The following is a 16,323-nucleotide window of genomic DNA, read 5'->3' on the forward strand; positions in this document are numbered from 1 at the left end:
CTGCATATGACAATTAAAATGTAAAGAGTCTTGAAATTCAAGATTAAGGCAATGCATTTTTTGAAATATCTGCCTATCTCCTCATAAAATTTTATATTACGTAGGAGTAATTTATAAATATACAGAAAAGATATTAGTTATAAAACAGAGTTCAGGTCTTTTGTGTAACCGTGGTTATGAGTCTTAGTTGACTTGACGACACTTAAACCACTGCTAAATGAGACTAGCGTTGCTATATCTGGAGGAACACTCTTCCACTTTGTACATCACTCTTTATCAATGTCCTGTATGAGTTAACCTGGGTTTGCTGTGATGCTGAACCTTGTGCCATAGGGATATCAAATACCAGAATGGTTTCCCACTCTGTCTACAGAATGGTGGACAGAGTTTAGTGGAGCTCCCAGTTGTAAAACAGGTTTGGAAACAGGAGTGGCATCTACTTCCTAAACCACATGCCTCTGGAAACTCTATGAACTTGGAGAAACGATGATAGTTATGGAAAAGCATTAGGTCTTTTGTTCATAGAGTCACTATGAGTTGTACTCAACTCGATGGCAAACAACAACAACAGCAATTTATTTAAACAGAATTTGACCGATAGAGGAAGACATATAAGGAACCCAGGCTAAAAAAAAAATAAGACAACAAACCAAAAAACTACAGAGTTTTCTAATTTAAAGAAGATTGCCAAATTCCTAGGATATTGATCAACCTGTCGATAATCAATTGCAAGGCTGTGATAATTTGCAATAACTAATAATCCCCAGCTCTGGTGGCCTAATGGTAAGAAGCTGTGCTCCAAACACAAAGGCACCTGGTTAGAATCCACCAGTTCCTCCATGGTAGAAGGATGAACAGTCTCCTTCCATGTGATTTATTGTCTGTGGAAACCTGCTGGAGGGTCAGCTGTGGGTCGGTTCTGAATCTGTGGCAAACAACAACAAACCTTACAAGAGCCCTGGTGGCCTAGTGTTAAGAAGCTACACTGCAATCTCAAAGGTACATATTTAAAATCCACTTGCTGCTGAAATTTGGACCATCTCATTTGATTTATTGCTCTGAAAACCCACTGGAGGGTCAGCTTTGGGTCAGTTCCAACTCAATGGTGCACAATAACGACAAGCTTTACAATAATAAGAACATTCATTGTTCTTGTGGCAAGTTCATTGTGGGTCAGTTGAAACTTCTCTACCTGTTTCTTTGGCTGAAAGAATATGTCCTTTTTGGATTTTTCCCCCCCCTCCCAGTACAATTGTAGGTAAAGCCGTTTTTTGGGTACATCACATGTCATATATGCACATATTTCATTGACCAAAGAAAATCATGTGGTTCCTTTTGAGTTTCTTCAGAGAGGATATATAATGATACTTGAGTTCAAAGGAGCACTGCCAGTTATAGGACTAAAACATAAAGTGCTTTGAGTTTGACCATATATTCTAATCAAGGCAGAACACATTTTGAAAATAATGTAGCATTAAGCAATTGATTTTTAAAAAACAAACAAAAAAAACCCTTAAGCAAAATTTAAAAATAAGTCATTATTTTCTCTACCTAAACCTGTTCTGGTATGTGCTGCTTTCAGCCAAGATCCATCTAACATCAGCAATGATATCCCTGTTGCTGAGACCTCTTCTAAACTCAGCTTGAACTTGGGGCAGTTCCCTGTAAATATATTGTCCTAAATGTTTTTAATGATATCCAGCAATATTTTGCTTACGTGTGATATTAATGGTATTGTTCTATAATTTCCACATTCTGCTGGATCACCTTTCATGGGAATGGGACCAAATAAGGATCTCTTCCAGTCAGTCAGCAAGGCAGCTCTCCTGCAAATATCCTGGCATGAAGTGACGAGTACATCCAGGCCTGAATTTATGTAATTCCTTCTATTCCTAGGGCCTTAATTTTTGCCAGTATCTTCAGTTTGGGTTTCATCTTTCATCATCATTAGCTGTTGTTCATATGGTACTTCTTGAACTTTTTCTGTGTCAACTAATTCATTTTGGAACTGTGATCCTGTGTATTCCTCCCATTTTCTTCCAATGCTTCTGGGATCGTTCAAAATTGAGCCCACAGCATCTCTCATTATTTCCACTTGAGGCTTCAATTTGTTTTTAAATTCTTTTAGCTTGAGAAATGTTGAGTGAGCTCTTCTTTTTTATTCTTTGACTCTGGCTCTTTGTATATTTTGCTTTATCTTCTTGAGCTGTCTTTTGAAAGTGTCAGTTCAGCTCTTTTACTTTGGCACTTTTCCTTTTGTTTTGGCTTCTTGACACTCTAGTGCACTTTTCATGGTCTCTTCTTACATAGATTTTAGTTTTTTTATTTCACCTCCTCCTTTGTAACAACAAAAAAAGGTCTATTCACAACGATATCTTTCAGATCCTCCTCCAACAAACAACATGTGCACTTGAACAAGAAGATTCTGTTTAAATCAACATAAAAATAATAAATTTTAATTGTTTAAAATGTTAATTGTTATTTGCCTTTGAGTCACCTGTGACTCATAGCGACCTATGCTCTGAACCTTGCCCTTTCCTGAGCCAGTCTCACTGTCTCTGACACACCTACTCCCATTACCTTTAGTTACTGTGTTAATCCATCTCAACTAAGGTCTTCTCTGCTGTACTGTCTCTCCCCTCTTCCAAGCATGATGTCATTCCCCAAGGACTGGTCCCTCATGGCGAGATGCCAAAGTATGTGAGCTAGAGCTTCAAAATCCTTGCCTTTAAGGAGCAACTTGCTTTTATCCTCTTCAAGCCAGACCTGTTTGTTTTCTTGGCAGTCAAAGGAATGGCCAATACTCTTTTCCAATACCACAACTCAAAGACATTGATTCTTCTTTTGTCACCTTTACTCAGTGTCCAACTCTCTGTTGTGAAAATGTATGATGACTCCAGTTTTCAATTGTTACTAAGCCAGCACTAACCCATTCTCTTATGTTATCCTATAACCTCTTTCTTTGTTTAAAAATTGCCTTATTAATACAAAATTGACCTGGATTTATAAAAGACTCAAATCCTACTGATACTAATGGGTCAGCATGCCATCTGGCCAATGAGAAACTGAAAATAAGAGAAATCTTCCTAGAATATCACATCACTGAGCAGTGCCTACCATAGATGAGAACATGAAATTTCTCAGTTCAAGAGTGTTTCCTTAGTATTAGCCCCTTCAGAGATGAGTAGTTAGCAGAAAATTGATTGACAGTTGCTGTTATGTGCTGTTGAGTCGACTACAACTCATAATGATCCTATCGACAATAGCTCTGAACCCTCCTCTATCCTGAGCCAATCTCACTGTCTCAGACACACCACCATCATTACCTCAGTTACTGTGTCAATCTATCTCATCTGGGGTCTTCCTCTGCTGTGTTGCCCCTCGACCCTGCCAAGAATGATATCCTTCTCCAAAGACTGCTCCCTCCTGGCTACATGCCCAAAGCATGTGAGATGGAGTCTCAAAATCCTTGCCTTGAAGGAACAGCTTGGTTTTACCCTTTCTAGGACAGAGCTACTTTTTCTCTTGGAAGTCTATAGTATGTACAAAACTCTGCGCCATCACCACAACTCAAAGATTTCAATTCTTCTTCTGTTTTGCATGATCATTGTCCATCTCTCTGATACATAGCAATTAATTGTGAATTAAGCCCACGGCCTAGATCAGGTGTACCTTAGTCTCTAGACTGACATACTTGCTCTTCAGCGCTCTGGTGAGATACCTTGGAGCAGATTTCCCTAATACAATTTGTCTGTTGATTTCCTGACTTCTGGTGCCAAGAGTATTGATTGTGGAACCGACAAGCTAAAATTTTTAACAATTTCAATCTCTTCTCCATCTATCATGATGCTACCAATTGGCCCAGTGGTGAAAATCTTTGTTTTCTTGAGGTTGAGCTTCAATCCATATTGCAAATTAGAGTCCTTAACCCTCTGTAGCAAATGTTTCAGGCCCTCTTCAGTTTCAGCCCTAAGCTGAAAAGAGTCAGTTTCAGCAAGTAAGGTTGTGTCATCTGCATATCACAGGTTATTGATAAGTCTTCCTCTAATCATGATGCCATATTCCTCCTCACATAAAGTCCAGTCTCTTGAACGATGATCTATTCTACACACAGATTGAAAAGATGTAGAGATAGGACACATCTCTGACACACTCCTTTTCTGATTTCGAACCATACATTGTTTTCTTGCTCTCTTCTGATAACAGCCTCCTGGTCCAAGTATAGGTTTTGTATGAGCACAATCAGGTATTCTGAGATTCCCATTCTTCTCAATGTTAGACTCAACTTGTTGTGATACATACAGTCAAATGTCTTTGCATAGTCAATGAAACACAGATACACATTCCTCTGGTACTCTATTCTTTTTTTTTAAATTATTATTAAATTTTATTAGTTTTAATGAACATTTACAGAGATTTTGGGTTCTCATTCATTCATTGTTGCACTGTTTTCTCTACCCTCCTCCCCAGTTCATTCCCCCCCTCGAATGTCTGTTTTAATTGTCCAATTGCCACAGTGCTTGTCAAAGCCAGTTCTGATTAATCTCCTTTGTCAGTGTGCCCTTTGCCATTCCCTATCACTCCTCCCTGAGAGAGACTTCACCCTGATTCATAAGGAAAAGGGGATGGTGTATTCTCTTAGCTACTTCCTGCTGAAAAGGGACGCTGTGGGTTTCAGGGTGAAGATCTTCTCTCACTACTCTAAAGGGTCCCTTTGGCAGTAGGAAACACATAGACTATTATGGAGATTGATTTTGAAATTTAGATGCACTGTTATTAATCGTGCTTAGCCGTACATGTTCATATCCTTGAAGATGTATCATGGAGGTGTTGCAACGTAGAAGACACAAATTTAACTAACAAGTTAAAAGTACATGAGTCAAAAATTAACAAGCAATAATATTCCAAGTAGAGGTTCTAGTAGTGGCACAAATCAAGCTACAGAGGGAAGGTGGTTCTTACGATAAAAGGCCTATAGATTAGCACTTTGTCTATTATAGTGTACAGGTTAGGAACCACAAGATGTAGAGGCTCAGCTATGTCATTTATGCTTCTTAAGTCCTGGAGCAAATTCCATCTACCACTGGGCTGTTTTACAACCCAGAAGTTCACATGCAAGGTAGAGGTGAAGTATGGAACTGCTTATGAGGTTTTCCATCCATTTCAACAACTAAGAGATAGTGAGAAGAGTTGGGACCTCAGAAGGCTTTTAGAACCAATTAGTAGGCTCTGTGTCCAGGAGAAAATGAATATACTTACCAGTAATGTTAATGCTCATCCACGGCTCTTCCAGGAGGATCTAAATCGTTGAAGAGTCCTCCTTTGTTTCCAGCTGGTAGCTGGGACCTGTCAGTCCTGTCAGCCATGAGGACCTGATGTGGGCCATCTTGGCCAAGTGTCCTTCAGAGCCACACTTTTGGCCAAGATCTATTCAACTTTGGCAATGATGTCCCCAGTGTCATGACCTCTTCTAAACTCAAGGTTTTTTTCTGGCAGTTTTCTTTTAATGTACTGTTAGAGTTACTTTTGGATCATTTTCAGCAGGGTTTTGCTTGTATGTGATATTAATGATATCATTCAATAATTTCTACATTTCTGTCAACTTACCTTTGCTTGGAATGGGAATAAATATGCATCTCTTCCAGTCAGTTGACTAGGTGATTGTCCTCCAGATTTCTTGGCACAGCCTGGTGAGCACCTATTTGTTGCATTATGTCAATTTTTTATCATAAAAAATAAGAAAGTGATTTTATTGTTTATTATTGTCTATCATAAGAACCATTCCCTATTTTCTGCCTAGTATTGTCAGTCCCTACTATGAGGATCTAATTTACTGATAGATTGTTATTGGTTTTCTAGATTCACAGCTTTTAAAGTTCTATCTCTTCTCTATACTACATGAACTAGGAAACAGTTATGCCCTCCATCTTTATTGCTCTCATCAAAGTGTTTTGAAGTAAGTTTATTCCATCTCTCTTCTCTTAATCCTCTCTATTGTTGCTCCTCCACACCTTACATAGATGAAACCACAGCCAAGTTTCCCAAATGAGGTCTGATTGCTCTCCTCAGAGTACTTCACACATTATTTTTCTGATATTTTCACCAATAAATAATTTGAAATTTTTCAAACAACACAACTTACAGTTTGAACTCTGAACTTAGACGTTAAGCAGTCTTTATGTCCGTATACATGATTTAAGATGTTACTTACTTGCTTTTCAATAAAACCCCCATGCATTACAGTAAATTCATATTCCAGGATAGTTATAGTTAATGAATTTTACCTTAACTTCTCCTACTTTGGATTTGCTAAGTTGTACATTTAGGGCATTTTCCTTTTTTGCCCATTGATAGGAGCTGCAGCTTTCTTGAAAAGCTATTGTAGTTCAATATGGTTGTCTTCCTTGACATTTATATGAATTTCAACTTTATTTATTTTTACTGCATAGTACCTAGCTGCCTGGCTGGAAATGAAGATCGCACATTCAGCAATTTATGCATTCCCAACCACAAGACTCTTTTACTGTCTATTGAATAATTAGCAGTGTGCATGAAGATAGAATATACAGTAACTAGCCTGACTTTGGGGAAAAAAAAAGATTAGAATGACAAATAGTCAGACTCTAGGGTCAAATGCTTTGCCAGTAGTTGCATATGTTTATGCCAAAATACATAAAGAAATGTCACTTCAGCACATGAGTGATGACAAACACTCCAGGTAGGGCTGCAGTTCATCAATCATTTCAAATACACAGATTGGGTTTACCTATATAAACAAAAGCAATAAAACTACTCAAAGCCTTACCTTAAACAATTCGAGCATGACATAAACATTGTTACTGCACAGTCAAGCCCCATTTTACTTGGGAAGCGGTCAGAAAAGACTCAACAAACTATGATTTATTAAGATTAATAAAGCACGTCTTTAATAAAAAACGTTCTGCTAATATTTTGCATAAATATATGAATCTTGTTCAGCATTATAGCGTATCAGAAAGCATATGCAGCAGGAAATATGATTAACGAACCTTCAAAGCATGTGTTCACAGTCATTCTCAACAAGGTTTCCAGATCAGGGTGGAGAGCAGAGAGAAAGCTTGAAACACGAATACACAACAGGTAGGTTGTTCTGGGCTCAATTTTAATAATTCATTAAAAAGGTGAATTAAAACTCCTAAGTGTTTCCAAACCATGTATTTTTTTCTTTCCACAGAGTAGTTTAAACATTGTTCCTGTAAACATCTACTAGTACTTAAAAGAATGAATACCATGTCATTTTTCTTGCTCAGTTAAGAGAAGGCTAAGAGGTTCAAGGCCATAGATCATGGAAGAGAACTGAACTCAGAAATTCATCCGAGGTTCATTGTTTGACGAAGTGCAATGCAAGCAACAAACACTGTAGTTTTTTCATTTCTCTATGTTTTCATTCTCTTCTTCCATCTGTGTGCTGTGTCTCACACTGTTGCTGTGAGTTACCTTTCTAGACGCTACTAGAAGAATGTAAGACAGCAAGGCCATTACTTTATAAAAAAAAAGATCTCATCCCGAGGAAACAAATCAATCTACTAATGACTACTGTAGCTCCCTCTGGTTCTTCACATAGAGAAGTTAACTGTTTTGATACCTTAAATGAGGAAATCTTAACTTTAACTCAGATTTAACTAAAATGAGCATGATTCTCTCTCTTTAATTTCAGCCAACTTTTAAGATGTAATAGATTGGCATGAGATTCAGGGTATAATTCTCTATTCAGGTTATAATTGGAGGATAAAAATCCTGAGAATTTTTTTTTCTAGTTCAGACAACATTGTCACTGTAAGGGGATTTTAAAAACTCAAAATATTTAACCCATATCTAAAATGAAATAAATCACTCATGAGAAGTCATTTTGTTGACTTTCACCCCAAGAAGTATACACAAATCAGTATATTTTAAGAGAGTTTCCTTAAAATGTGGGAGATAAGACTTACCTAGATAAAACTAAAACATAGTATATAACAACAGAATATTAAAAATTTTATCAAAATAAAATTATCTAACACCAATAAGTTAGAAAAATGAAAAATACATTCTTTATGATATAGAAATGGTTCTTTAAAATTGCTACAAAACATCTTCAAAAATTCTTTTTCTTTTTTGTCCCTCAAAAGGATTTTTTTGTCATAATTAAAAAACTTTCTTAAATTAAAATAAAATTCTACAGATTGAATCACTGGCCTAATTACTTTTGAGATACAACCCATAAAATTTCTATTTTAAACATAACAATGAATTAGGAATCAAGGACTAGGGTATAATCCTGGTTTTGCCATAAATTCCACAGCCACTTGAATATTTGTTATTATGTACCACAGAGTCTAAACCAACTAAAGCTGACCCTCTAGTGGATTTTCAAAGGCAATAAATCACAAGTGAGGAGAATGTCCTTCTTTGTCCATACACTGGTGGCATATTTGAACTGCTTGTCTTTGGGTTGGCAGCCCAAGTCCTTACCACTAAAACACTAGAGCTCCCTGAACATTTGCTATAGAGAGACAAATTGAAAGATATGAAAACTTCACAAATGAGAAAATGCCTTGGCCCCAAGAGACTTGCCATCTAGTGAAAGGGAGGGATTAACATTATTTCTGGATAAATTTGGGGTCAGATGCCCTAGTGGCAAGAATCTGAAGTGGGAATTCTGAAGGCACTTAGTTCAAATTCCACCAGATCACAAAAGAAGGATGAGCAGTCTCCTCCTGTTTGAGTAACTGCCTCTGAAAACCCACCAGAGAATCAGCTATAGGTAGGTTCAGACCCGATGGTACACAACAAGAAGAATCTAGAAACTTGGAGTCTTGATTCATGGAAAGCTAAGTATAAATGTTAGTCCATACCTAATCAGTGTGAAATTCTTTTAAATTGGACTTAAACTGGATTGCTGTTATTGTCTCATATTTTCCCCAAGATTTAGTAAACTTCAATTCTTCCTAAAAAATGAGTTTGTAACAAATTAAAATGACAAGTGGAACTTTTCTTGAAGTCTGGGAAGTTGCATACACATACATGAACACACCCTGTACCTCACACTCCAATGCACATTTTTAAAAAAATAAAAAATGCCTTGTAGTAGGCAATTTCAATATAGATAGAACTCAGTAGCCACCATCTTTGGCTGACCTTGCCTAAATGGCAGAACCTGAGATGGGACCCAGTAGGTTATTACTGTAATTGATTTCAAGGAATGGATGGCGGGTTGTAGGGCTTCTCAGTTTCAGCACCAGTGATGTGGTGGGCTGGATAATTGTTTATTGTGGTGGATGTGCATTGTAAAATGTTTCCCTGCATCTCCTACCTTTACATGTTGCTGTTGTTATGTGCTGTTCAGTCGCTTGCGACTCATAGCGACCCTATGTACAACAGCCCTAAACTCCGCTCTGTCCTGTGCCAATCACACTGTCTCTGACACTCCCATCCCAATTATCCCAGTCACTGAATCAATTCACCTCATAGACGGCCTTCCTCTCCTGTGCTGTCCCTCCACCCTCCCAAGCATGATGTCCCTCTTTAAGAACCAGTCTCTCCTTACAACATGTCCAAAGTATGTTAGACGGAGCCTCAGAATCCTTGCCTCCAAGGAGCCACCTGGTTTAACCCTTTCCAGCACAAATCTGTTTGTTTTCCTAGCAGTCCATGGTATTCTCAATACTCTTCTCCAGCACCACAGTTCAAAGGCATCAATTCTCTTTCTATCCTCCTTGGTCATTGTCCAACTCTCTGATGCATAACAAGTGATCGCAAAGACCGTGGCCTGTATCAGACGCACCTTAGTCTCCAGAGAGACACCATTGCTCTTCAGCACTTTGGAGAGGTCCCTAACAGCAGACTTTCCCATGGCAATGCGCCTTTTAATTTCCTGGCTGCTGGTGCCAAGACTGTTGACTATGGAGCCAAGCAAACTAAAGCTGTGTACAATCTCAATCTCTCTACCATCCATCCTGATGCTGCCAATTGGTCCAGTGGTGAGAATCTTTGTCTTTTTGACATTGAGCCTCAATCTATATTGTAGACCTTTACATACTATATGCAATAACAACTGGCCTTTAAGTTGTGGAAATGCATATTATCTCAGATAGTGTCTAATGTTCCCAGGGGAATTCAATCACATATGGTTAAGAACCACTGGCATAGACTGAAAAGGTATTAAAGATTGATACAAAGGTACAATATTAAGCTGGTTACCAGTGGAACAACTAGATATCCTTTCTCTGACATGCTTCCAGGTTGTATAATATACTTCAGAATTGTCCATCTGAGAGATAGAAGAGGAGTAATTTTTTTTTTTTTTTACCAATTCACATCTTGTCAAAGATTGTTTTAAAGTTGCCCATGAGGTTGAATCTTTTGTGTCCCTTGCTACTTTGTCAGTGTTTTGGTTCAGGCTAACTCCTATAATCATCTTAAGAAGCCTTGGATCAAAAGGTGAGGTGAAATAAGGTGCTTCTTGTTACACCTGTGTGTGGTTGGTTTCCATAGCTACAACTGAAATAAAAGCTGGGTAAAGAGAAAATGAGGCAGAATCCAAAGAGTGCTAACTGTAGGTCCTGAAGACATGCCAAGGTGCCATTGAAGACTTGTGAACATTTGTACAGAAAGACAAAACACTGTGGGCTGAACTGTCAATGCCCTGGTCACTGCTTTCTCTCCTTGTGAGTATTTGAAGATGATTAGGAGATATATACATAGAGCCTGCTGACCCCCTAGCAGGTTTTCAGAGGCAGTAAATGGCATGGGAGGAGATTGCCTGTCCTCTCACAGAGCCACTAGTAAATTCGAGAATTCCAACTGCATGTCTTTGGTTTGTAGCACAGCTTCTTATCATTTATGTGCTGATGACTTAAGTTACCAGACATCACTGCAATCCTGAAGCCACGTGGGTCAAACCCACCAGTTGCCCCATGGGAGAAGGATGGGCAATCTCCTGCCTGTGATTTACTGCCTCTGAAAAGCCCCTGGAGGGTCTGAAAACCCCCTGGAAGGTTGGCTCTTGGTCGGTTCCTATTTGGTGGTACACAACAAACACAAGCACACACACACACACAGAGAGAGAGAGAGAGAGAGAATTTGAGACTTTTTCTCTGTAAAAAGCAAGAAGAACAACTCTGAGATCAAGGAGACACAGAACATATCCTCTGGATAAAACGTGCCAAAGATGGTGACACTGCACTAGAATTAATATTCACCCAGTCAATGACTTTAGATTTTGCTCTTTAATTCATGCATTTTAAATGTATTTAAACTCTATAATATCAGGTAAGTGAAACACACGGAAATCATGTCAAACTCTTACAGAGTATTAAAATGTGAAGTGCATAAGAATAAGAGAGGAAATATGTTATCCAATTAAAACTTCACAGGAAATTCACCAAGAAAGTAAATTTAGTGAAGAAGTCTAATCACATTTTTTAAATACAATTTCCATGTGTATTTGCATTTTATTTCTTTTTAAAAAAATGAACATTATTAGTTCATAAGGTAAATTTTAGCTAACTTTATATATTTAAAGTGTGAAAAGACAAGGATTTGTCCATATATAGATTACACATATGTATGCATTTATACACACAGAATTCTTTTCCACTTTTCATTTAGCTTATTAAAAATGAATACAAACAGACTCTGAGCTCCAGGACCCTCTAAGAGCTTATAGCCTGTAGCAGCTTTCAAGATAACAGCGTCTTCAACCAGAGGAGTTCTGACTTCTCGGTCAGGCTGTTTGAAGTTTCCAAAGCTTGGGGAGAGGGTGGTCTTTTCAGAAAAAGCCAGTATTTCAAAGAAAAGACATTTCTTTTTTCCCCCTCTTTAGTGCCAAGATTTGAAAATGCTCTGAAGAGGGAAAAATATCATCTTCCCTTTAAAACTTTAAAATGCAGTATTTCTCTGAAGAGACACATCCCTCTGCCTGACAGCCTCCAGGCATACTCTCTGCCAAGTCCTGCCTGCTCGGAGGCATTGGGCCATGCCCTGAAACCTACCAATACAATCAAATTCTTGCCTAGCACCCATCTAAAATCAACTTGTATGGAAGGGTTCTCTGTTTCAGGAGCTGTGTTTTCTCAATGTAAAAATTAGATTGAATAACACCAGTTAATTAAAGAACAAAAATCTACATCTTGATAGATAAGATTTGGTTCTTGGGTCTGGATTTTGCAATTCTTATAGAGGTATTGTCATTTATGTTTGGTAAAAATTAAAAGAGGGAGAGAGAGAGAGAGAACAAACAGGTTTGTCCTAGAGACAGTGAAACCAGGCTGCTCCTTGGAGGCAAAGATTCTGAGGCTCTGACATATTTTCGGAATGTTGCAAGGAGGGACCAGTCCTTGGAGAGGGATATTATGTTTGGGAGGGTGGAAAGACAGTGCAGGTGGGGAAGATCCTTGATGGGATGGATTGACTCAGTGACTGGGTTAATAGGGGTAGATGTGTTGGAGACAGGTTGGCTCAGGATAGAGCAAGGTTCAGAGCTGTTGTACACATCAGCTATGAGTCACAACTGATCAGATGACATATCACAACAACAAGAACAATAAATTTTATGTTGAAATACAGCATTTATCTTTTCAAATCTCCAAGGTGGTTACTAAATACGTTAGGTTCTATCAAATGAATTTCAACTCAGGTGACTATGTGACTGCATAATAGGGTTTAATCTTCTTAAAATTGGTTTTCATTAAATCATACACATTTTGTTTTATAACTTTAATTATAATTGACTAATGCCATTTATTACACCATCTCATCAAATCCTCACCATATCTTCACCTGCCTTTCCCATTACCCTACTCATCCATCTACTAATCTCTTCTCACCTACCATTAGCCCTCAGCTCCTCTCATCTTTTCCCCTTCCAATAACTTAAGCATGTCCTGCTCCAATTTGTTAATGACAATACACACGTTTTCTGTTTGTTCATTCACTCCAGGTTCATTTCCCCTTCCACTGTTCCATTACAATGTCCATTGCCTGCCCACTCTGACTCAATGGCACCTAACATCAGTGACAGACTACATAAGACATTTTCTTTCCTGGTACTGTCCAGTGTAATTAGGCACAGACAATAGGCTCACGTGATGTGCTTGGCCAGTGAACACATTTGCCATGGGCACATCCAGTTCCCATTCAGTGTGCAGTGCCAGAGTCAGATCTCTCATAAATGAGTTGAGCTTAGAATTAAGTTGCACAAGTGTTTCTTATATTCCTCCTGAAAACCTATTTATTTACATTTTATATTAGTTTGCATACAAAATTTGTATGGATTGTGTTTCATTCATGTTCATTATGTTTCACACATTTCTTCATTCACATTATGTTTCACACAACCATTCCTATACATTGTGTTTCATAAATTAATCATCGATCTATTTCCACTCTCATTCTGTCCTTTCAAGTCCCCACTAGATCTATCCTCATTCCTTTTCCACCTTAGTCCACCTGCCAAACTCTGTAACATTATTTCCAATAGCTAGAATATGGAAACAGGCCAAAAATTCATCAACAAACAAGTGGATTGAGAAGCTGTCATACATTCACACTGTGGAATACTATGTAACACTCAGGAGCAATGATTTTGTAAAATACTGTATAACATGGAAGACAGGAGAGAGCATTATGCTGAGTGAACTAACTTGTCTTACAAGGACAAATACTTCATAAGATCATTAATATAAAAATAGAAAGATAATTAGTAAGATGTAAATAAAAGTCCAAAGAGGGAAAAGGAGGGGAGCAGGGCACTAAGGGTAGGGAGGGGGAAATAATGGTAATCACAAAATTTTGTTGTATGTGTGTTTGTTGTGGGTTTCTTTTTTAAAAAAATTACAGTATTTTAATTAGTTTTTTTATTTATTGAAATTTCAGTGAAAGTTTATAGAGAACTTAGATTTTCATTCATTCATTGTTACACATTTTCTTCCCTGCCCTCCACTAAGTTAGCTTTCTTCTTTGGAAAAAAATCTTTAATTGTTATTACAGACCCCCCTCCATTCCACTTTACTATGCCTCTCTTATTCTGATGTCTTATCATGCCAATAATACTTAATCATATATTCCTTTTATACAGTTTTCTCCCTCGTCTGTTTCAATGCTGTGTACATTATTTATCTTCTCTTTTCTTAGTTTCCCTTCAACCCGCATGTCAGTCCTGTTTTATAACAGTGGAATTACACAGTATTTGTCTTTTTGAGACTGAAATATTTCATTTAGCATAATGTCCTCCATGGTCACCCATTTTGTATAATATTTCATGAGTTCCTTCGTTTTCAATGCAGCATATTGTATAAATGTACCACAGATTCTCTATCCATTCATTTTTTTGATGGGCACTTGGGTTGTTTACCAGTTCTTTGCTATTGTGAACAAAGCAGCAATAAACATGGGTTTGCAAGTTGTAGGTTTCTTTTTAAAATAAAATAGGATATAGAAGATTTGGCTACAAATTCCGGTTTTATTAACAACTGTTTTGTATATCCTGGGATTTTTTTTCTTTCTTTAAGTTTCTCAGCCTCATATTGATCAGTGGAAAAATGGGGAAGAAACTTCTGGGAGACGCAAACAGTGGGTACTTAACCACCAATTGAAATGTAGAGGGTTTTCAGCATTTCAGATGATTTGCTTCTGAAATTCACAAAACTGAAAACTCTATAAAGTGCACTCTACGGTGCATACATGATTTTTGTGAGTTGGAATTGGAATCCATGACAACTGTTTCTTTTTTTTTTCTTTTTAGCTTCTAAAGTGAGTGGATGGAGAATAAGTCTCGACCTACAATTTCTAAGGACTTTTTTTTTCTAATAGTTTTGGATCCCATCCTAATATCTTATATAAATCAACTTTACAAATTTTCTCACTTGGTTAGAATGCATGAAGAATAAAGGCCAACCCAAAACTTTTTAAGTGAATAATCAAGCATTGGATGGAGAAATGCAGAAAGAGAAGCCTTGGCAAGACCAATAGAATTGCAACCATGAGTGCTCTAGTATTGGTGCCAGCATCTGGAAAGCAGCGGCAGCAACACAGATGGCCTGGGCTAGCAGGTTTCTAGTTAGGATGCGATTGCTCATTTCACCCCAAATATCTGGATTTCAGTTGTTCAAAGTCTGTATTTTCTGAAGAAGAAAAAAATCTACACCTCTCTTTCCTCCCTATACACACAAAAAAAGCCTCTTCCAATCAGACTTTTTAGGAGGTAACAAAGCAAAATGTCTCGTTCTGCTGTTAAAATCTGACCTACTCTCAACATAAATTTTAAAAATATATATTTACTTCATTGCTCTCCATAGGTTTATTATGCGAAGAGATGTGGTGGTTCAGTGGTTAGAGTGCTGCTAGACAAAAGATCCCCAGTTCATATTCATCAAAAGCCCAGTTTGAGGGAGAAGAATGTGGCAATCTGCTACCAAGAGATTACAGCCTTGGAAAAACTCTCTGGGAATTATTGTAACACCACCGTGAATTGGAGTTGACTCAGTGGTAGTGAGGATGACTTTGTTGGTTTAATATACCAATAAAGGAATTTTACCCACCCCCTAATAATACTAGTGTGGATGTGTTTTCAGAAAAATCTTTACACAGCAAATTAGGTTCCAAGTTAACAAATCTTTACAAAAATTACTCCGTGACCTAAGTTACATTTTTCATGATGTATCACATTCTCTTTAACTGCATTCTGATGATTCCGTTTCTACTACTCTAGTTTTTCTGTGCCTTATTATTCTCAACTTTGCTTTAGAATAATGTTAAACTTTTGGTTTCATATGTTGTTGTTTTTGTTATGTGCAACCGAGTCTCCTGTGACTCACAACAACCCTATATACAACAGACTTAAACCTTGCTCTACCCTGTGCCAATCTTATTGTCCCCAAGACACCTACCCCCATTACCCCAGTGACTGAATCAATCCATATCATTGAGAGTCTTCCTCTCCTGCATTGTTCCTCCACCCTCTCAAGCATGATGTCCCACTCCAAGGACTGATTCTGCCTTGCAACATGTCCAAAGTATGTCAGATGAAGCTTCAGAATCCTTGTCTCCGAGGAGCAGTGTGGCTTCACCCTATATAGAATGAACTTGTTTCTTCTCCTAGAAGTCCACAGTATATTTAATACTCTTCTCCAGCACCAAAGCTCAAAGCCATCAACTCTCCTCCTATCATCCCTAGTCATTGTCCAACTCTCTGATGCATAGCAGGTGATTGCAAGACCATGGCCTGTATCATGCGCACCTTAGTCTCCAGACTAATATCATTGCTCTTCAGTACTTTGGAGAGGTGTCTGACAGAAGACTTTA

The sequence above is a fragment of the Elephantulus edwardii genome, unplaced genomic scaffold, assembly GCF_000299155.1.
Source record: "Elephantulus edwardii isolate Elephantulus edwardi_28Jun2011 unplaced genomic scaffold, EleEdw1.0 scaffold00013, whole genome shotgun sequence".
Lineage (NCBI taxonomy): Eukaryota > Metazoa > Chordata > Mammalia > Macroscelidea > Macroscelididae > Elephantulus > Elephantulus edwardii.